At 45.0% G+C, this 7,220-nt stretch overlaps 1 protein-coding gene across 9 annotated transcripts in view; it reads right to left on the bottom strand.

Annotated features, from left to right (window-relative positions):
* The window catches only part of LOC125286045 (transcriptional enhancer factor TEF-1-like), a 58,716-nt gene extending 51,756 nt beyond the window's left edge, over positions 1 to 6,960 (bottom strand). For all 9 annotated transcript variants that reach the window (XM_048230717.1, XM_048230716.1, XM_048230718.1 and 6 more), the window contains exons 1-2: positions 6,817 to 6,960; positions 6,239 to 6,368 (exon numbers count right to left, since the gene is read on the bottom strand). The gene's annotated coding sequence lies outside the window, so the exon portion shown is untranslated. The remainder of the gene's footprint in view (positions 1 to 6,238; positions 6,369 to 6,816) is intronic.
* Between the last annotated feature and the right edge of the window lie 260 nt (positions 6,961 to 7,220).

Below are 7,220 nucleotides of genomic sequence, written 5' to 3'. Positions count from 1 at the left end.
TGTGCTACTCCTCTCCCACTGATCCCCTCTAGGCTATGAGCTGAGGTTCTAGAACGCTCCCACACTGATCCCCTCTAGGCTATGAGCTGAGGTTCTAGAACGCTCCCACACTGATCCCCTCTAGGCTATGAGCTGAGGTTCTAGAACGCTCCCACACTGATCACCTCTTGGCTATGAGCTGAGGTTCTAGAACGCTCCCACACTGATCCCCTCTAGGCAGAGAGGGTTCAAGCGGAGCGAGAGGCGCAAACGTTCGACAATTTCAGCGTTAGATTATTGCAAGGGGAGGAAATCCCCTTTATGCAGACCACAGTAAACCCTCGCTGCACTAATGTCAATGGAGATTTGTGGAATTTTACCAATACATTGGTCATTATGTCTTTCTGGATTTGTTGAGGGTTTTTTGGAAAATTTTGTCATAATCTGTAAGTGTTTGGGATCAGTTCAAGCCTAAAAGTGTAATTTTTTAGCGTTCAGATTTGTAATAAAATAACTTAATATCAGACCATGCTGCTGCCAGTTACTGTCTGGTTGTTAGCATGCTAGCTAGCTAGCTTTTAGCTAAGGTAACATTTTTAAGCGGGAGAAGTGTAATTTCTTTGAAATGACAACTAGCTGAATAAATATTATGACATTAGTTAAAGTGGATAGTTTATTCTCAAGTGAATTTGCAACAGTATATTAATATTAGTATAAGTGAATATATTAGTATAAGTGAAGTCCTTCAACTAGTCACTTGTTAGCGCATAGCTGTACTATTGCCATAGCTACTCCCATCCACTTGTATAGCATTTTAAGCTAGCGTTAGCCTAAGCAAGCTAGCTTCGGTTCACATGACTAATTAAATTATTCATATCATGTCCTAAAAGAATGATTCATTGGTATCATACACAATTATATACAATAATACTGTGAACACAATTATGTTTATTTGTTCTTATTGCTTATTAAGAGAGAAAGTTTATTTAGTGGCGTGGGGTGACACTCCCACTTATGCAGACCCGAACTGTCCTGTTTTGCTCCCATAGTAGTAACAATTCTGTTGCTCTATCTTGCTAGTAATCAAGGATCTTTGCTCTAGGCTATGAGCTGAGGCTCTAGAACTCTCCCACACTGATCACCTCTAGGCTATGAGCTGAGGTTCTAGAACTCTCCCACACTGATCACCTCTAGGCTATGAGCTGAGGTTCTAGAACTCTCCCATACTGATCACCTCTAGGCTATGAGCTGAGGTTCTAGAACACTTAAGCAGCTGTGCAGGAAGTTATTTTAAAACACATAAAGTTATATTATTATTCTACAGTTTTAACTATAGGGAGGTCCAGTCCACGAGAAGGAGATAAGACTATCAGGGTAGGTTGTTTAAAAGGGGTTGTAAAATATCGCCCATGACAGTATGCTACTGTAGGGCTGCATCTGGTTCCACTGTAGCCCCATCACATATCAGTCCCAGAGAGAACGCTTCTATCCTGCTGCTTGGACACCGCTGAAGGTCAAAGGTCAAGTCCTCCATTAGGCACATGCACCCTAACATCAGTCAAGTTCTCAGACAACACAAAGACACATCGATACAGACACACACATGCACACACACACACAGACGCATTTCTATCTTCATACACACATGCGCACACACACACAGCAGCAGCAGGTGCATGGAGTCTGGCAAGTGAAATATGGAGCGTATTAAAGTGCTATTGATAAGCTAAGTGAACAGATAGCTTATCTGAGGAACATTGGGGCCATATGGTGCTGTGGGCACACATTCAGGCAGGGAGCAGAGGAGGGTGAGGGGAGAGGAGAGGACAGGAGGAAAGAAGGGGAGGAGAGGAGAAGAAAGAGGAGAGGAAAATGGGAGGGTAGGGGGAGAAGAGGAAGGAGAGAGGAGGAAAGAAGGGGAGGAGAGGAGAAGAAAGAGGAGAGGAAAATGGGAGGGTAGGGGGAGAAGAGGAAGGAGAGAGGAGGAAAGAAGGGGAGGAGAGGAGAAGGAAAGGAGGAGGAGGAAAAAAGGAGGAGAGGAAAATGGGGGGAGGGGAGGAGAGGAGGAGGAAAGAAGGGGAGGAGAGGAGAAAGAAGAGGAGAGGGAAAATGGGAGGGGGGGGAGAAGAGGAAGGAGGGAGGGAGGAAAAAAAAGGGAGGAGAGGAGAAAAAGGAAAGAGGATAAACAAGGAGGAAACAGGGAGGAGAAGAGAAAAGGAGAGAGATAAACAAAGGAAGAGAAGGAGGAGGCGGGGAGGAGAAGAGAAAAGGAGAGAGAGATAAACAAGGGGAGAAGAGGAAGGAGAAAAGGAGAGATAAACAAGGAGAAAGAAGGAGGAGAAGAGGAAGGAGAGGAGGAGGAAAGAAGGGGAGGAGAGGAGAAGAAAGAGGAGAGGAAAATGGGAGGGTAGGGGGAGAAGAGGAAGGAGGAGGAGGAAAGAAGGGGAGGAGAGGAGAAGAAAGAGGAGAGGAAAATGGGAGGGTAGGGGGAGAAGAGGAAGGAGAGGAGGAGGAAAGAAGGGGAGGAGAGGAGAAGAAAGAGGAGAGGAAAATGGGAGGGTAGGGGGAGAAGAGGAAGGAGAGAGGAGGAAAGGAGAGCATTATGGGAGGAGGAAGAAAAAAGATGGAAGGAGGAGACGAGAGAAAAGGAGAGAGAGAGATAAGCAAGGAAGAGAAGAGGAGACGAGAGGAGGAAGAGAGAAAAGGAGAGAAAACAGGAAGAGAAGGAGGAGATGAAGGAGGAGAAGAGAAAAAGGAGGAGATAACAAGGAAGAGAAGGAGGAGAGAGAAGGAGGAAAGGAGAGAGAGAGATAAACAAGGAAGAGAAGGAGGAGACGAGAAGGAGAAGAAGGAGGAGAAGAGAGAGAGAGGAGAGGAAGAGAAGGAGGAGAGGAAGGAGGAGAAGAGATAAGAGGAGATAAGCAAGGAAGAGAAGGAGGAGACGAGAAGGAGGAGAAGAGAGAAAAGGAGAGAGAGAGATAAGCAAGGAAGAGAAGGAGGAGACGAGAGGAGGAGAAGAGAGAAAAGGAGAGAGAGAGATAAGCAAGGAAGAGAAGGAGGAGACGAGAAGGAGGAGAAGAGAGAAAAGGAGAGAGAGAGATAAGCAAGGAAGAGAAGAGGAGAAGAAAAGGAGGAGACGAGAGGATGAGAAGAGAGAAAAGGAGAGAGAGAGATAAGCAAGGAAGAGAAGAGGAGAAGAGAGGATGAGAAGAGAGAAAAGGAGAGAGAGAGATAAGCAAGGAAGAGAAGAGGAGAAGAGAAGGAGGAGACGAGAGGATGAGAAGAGAGAAAAGGAGAGAGAGAGATAAGCAAGGAAGAGAAGAGGAGAAGAGAAGGAGGAGAAAATGGAGAGAGAGAGATAAGCAAGGAAGAGAAGAGGAGAAGAGAAGGAGGAGAAAATGGAGAGAAGGAGGAGGAGAAGAGAGCCTACCACACACATAGGAGGGTTTCCTGGTTCTCATAAAAAATCACCTCTTTCTTCTGTGAATGTATCTGCCTGACACACACACACACACACACACACACACGAACTCCACATTAAGTGTAAAGACAGTGTTTCTCACAAAATTGAATTCCATTTGTGGTGGTTGGTTTGCAGAATTAACATGAATACAACAGTTTTTAACAATTTAGCACAGCATGGTTATGATGCTAACCAGATTTAAGCACAATTTAGTACAACCTGGAAAATCATTGTGTGGTGGTCAATGTTGATATTGTGGTGGGCCGCCACAAATAAGTCAATGTATGGGAAACACTGGAAGATGTTTGACATGATAGCGCTGGACCTGTGCTGTCAGTGGAATAAATATGCACGCTCTCTCATACTCTCTCTCTCACACACGTGATACAGAACAAACCACACACACAAAATCCCAAGTACCAGGAAAAATCCCGTCACACCCGCCAACACAGCTCATCTCCCATGAGGTGACCTGGCCCAGATCTTCACTTTATTTTCTGTCTTATTTTTTATCTCTCTTTTTTTTATCTCTCAATATTCTCTATCATTTTCTCTCTGTCATATTCTCTCTCTCTCGCCCAGATGAGGGTCGGGTCCAGCGCTATCTGCTGGCTCAGATGATGATGATATTAAGCGGAGGAGATAAGGGGTGAGTGATCGTCCCAATCCTACTGCTCATACATACAGCACCAACACACAGTCCCAATCCTACTGCTCATACATACAGCACCAACACACAACACACAGCCCCAATCCTAAAACTACCTACCTCCTACCCTAACTAACTGAACTCCCTAACTACTCACACACACACACACACACCCTAACTAACTGAACTCCCTAACTACACACACACACACACACACCCTAACTAACTGAACTCCCCAACTACTCCCACACACACATATTCTAAAAAACTGAACTCCGTAACTGCCCCCCGGGTGGCGAGTGCGGGGTCAGGGGAAGACAATGTGCTATTCTCCGTGCCGCAGGCATGTGGGCGCAAGGCCAGCAGGTCCCCGTTGCGTAAGCCGCACACAAAGCCTCCTTTGCTGGGGCCTCTGTTCGTCCGCGGTCAGCCGCTTCAACCAGCCGCTACGACCAGCATTGTGTGGCAGTGGGATTGCCCTGACAGGAGTCAATCTGTTTATGCTAGTAAATGAGAACGGCCCTGTTAGCGCAATCAACAAGCAACACATTGTGTCTCACTGGCCAGCCTTTTTAAAAGAAGTCTCAGTGAAATACAAGACAATGATTAACTGCTAGCAAGGAGCCCGCCCCACGCACACACACCAAAAAAAAAACACACACACACACACACACACATAAACAATGGCAGAACTTGTTTCCAAGCAGAAGTTTAACATTTGTCCTGAACTTCTCAAGACTTTCTAGAGAGCACAAGCCATGAACCTTCCAAAATATAGGCTATGCCGCAATCAGTGACTCGCCAGTTACCTAAACACTTATGTCAACTTCACAGTACTGTTTACAGGACTGAAACGTGGAATACCGGGAATGAACGGGCTACTTTTGACAAGGAACAGACAAACCCAGAGTTTTCCGTCAGAATGACCTTGTCTTGATGGTGTCCTTCAAGTTCAAACGAGGGCACTGGGCCTGCTCGTGTCCATCTGACATAGCGCTAATTCAAAGCTGTTTATAAACTCGAGACAAAACCGGGATAACGCGGAGCAGCCACAGCTGTGCGACTTGAGTAAACAAGTTTCCCGAAGTCTCTACCCGCTGCGCCACTTTTGAAACTAACACTGAGCTCAAGTAACGCTAGTTCTAAAAGGTGTTCAAATTGTGTCACTATATGATACCCCAAGACTTACCAATAGGTTTAACAGAACTTGGACATCTGAAAACGTGTAAAGTGTCAAAGGCATGAGAGTCGCTTAATTCTGGCTTGTTATTTCTAGCTACATCGGTATTAGCCAACCAGCTAGCTAGCAAGCTAACTGCATTCGGCTGTGGCTACGAAACACATACACAACTAGCAAGCAGTTCAGTGTTTTCGGCAAGTAACAGAACCACGAAGAGTCGTTTGTTCAAAAACTGTTCAGAAAAGTTTTAATAACATCTGACTAATAGTCAAAGCATTGTACAACACGCAGTCTAAAACAAGCGACACAACGCTCGGCATAACTCAACTGCTGTTCATGAGCTAACTAGCGGGTTTCAGGAGCGGGCAACTTCAACAAAGGAAATTACAAACAGGATCAGTTGCCAGATTTTTCAGCTAGCGGTCGTTAGCTCACCATAATGTTCGCTTTTGTATTCGTATAACAAGCTGGCTAAAGCATATGTAATACAACAACCCAAGTTATTCTTATACTGAAACGTCAAGAAAACTCAACTTTATGGCCCGAGCAGAACGTCAGCTAGCTACATTCAATTCTTGTAACTTAAACTTTAGCCAGGTGTATTTGCCTACTAGCTAGCTAGCTCGCTAAGTACTTTTCCAAAAGCAATGGACGAGGTTTGGGTTTGTAGCTAACCATAGCCAAGTTCCACAACTTAGCAAGCAAAACACAATATAAAAAACAAACCAACTACCATCAATGTCTGAAATTTGACAATGAAAAATGCTATGATAAAGCGCAGTAATCGTAACATAAGTTATGTAAATACTGAGACGATAAAGCAAAATCTTGGTCAGAGATTACAAATCTAAATCACCATGAAACGCATCTTTGGTTGAACCAACAATTTCGCTCCAAAGCCATAATAAAGAATGTTAGGAATTCGTTCAAACATATTTAAAATGGGACTGAAACATGCAATACTTACGGTGAATATTTCAAATGAGGAAGATGGGAAAATATGAACAAATATGTTCGAGCAACAAGTCTCCCTGCCCTATATTTTCTCTCAGCTCCGCAAATGTACCCCTCAAATCTGCAACTCCCGGTCGTGCCAACTGCAGGGGACAAAACAGCAACATCTCGGTCAGTCATTTTATCCAAAACTGTATTTAATTCAAAAATATAGCTGGTGGATGTTCCCCGAATCGACGTTTGCTGATTCTGCAGAACGTGTACGGAATTTAGTGCAGCGTAACAGAGCGCGAGGTCGGGCTTCTTTACAAAAATGTGAAAAATGTCAAAGATTTTTGTGCCATGTCAGACGGCTCCAGCCTCGAGCCAGCGTACAGAGCGAAAGCACCCTGTTGCAGTAAGGACTGAAAACGCGGTCGCTGCTACCAAAACCCTTACTGTAAATACAAATTCTATCTAATCTTACAGATGATAACAAACATTTTCGCCACAAGGATGGAGTATATGTTTACCTTTATTAAATAAACACAACTTGAAGCATAGATAATGTATCCTGTGACCATTTTGCATATTTAAGTATTATAAACTTACCTCAAACACGTCCGTGATTGCTATATGTTATATACCGTTCCCTTATGTATCCCTAAGTTGGGTTGGTGTAGTTTTTGAGAACTGTGTAAAGTTATTCTCGTGTTTGAGGGCCAGCCGGGAATGTGATGCTCGGAATGCGCGGAATGACACCAGGAATGAAATGCACGCGAGCATCGAGTTTGCGCCGGGGCGGGGCGGAGCGCGCGTGGCGTCATCCCGGAGGCAGCGCGAGCCAGAGGCAGCAGGCAAAAAGGAGGGAGGGACCGGGGGCGTGGGGGGTGGGCTACCGGGCGCTCTTCCTTTCGCTTCCATCAAGATGACCTCACCGGACACGTCGATTTTTAAACTGCAAGAAGACAAATACGAATGACCTGTGTCATTAATTCATAACTGGCTGTAGGCCT

Source organism: Alosa alosa, chromosome 21 (assembly GCF_017589495.1).
Source record: "Alosa alosa isolate M-15738 ecotype Scorff River chromosome 21, AALO_Geno_1.1, whole genome shotgun sequence".
Lineage (NCBI taxonomy): Eukaryota > Metazoa > Chordata > Actinopteri > Clupeiformes > Clupeidae > Alosa > Alosa alosa.
This window is presented reverse-complemented; position numbering and strand designations above follow the sequence as displayed.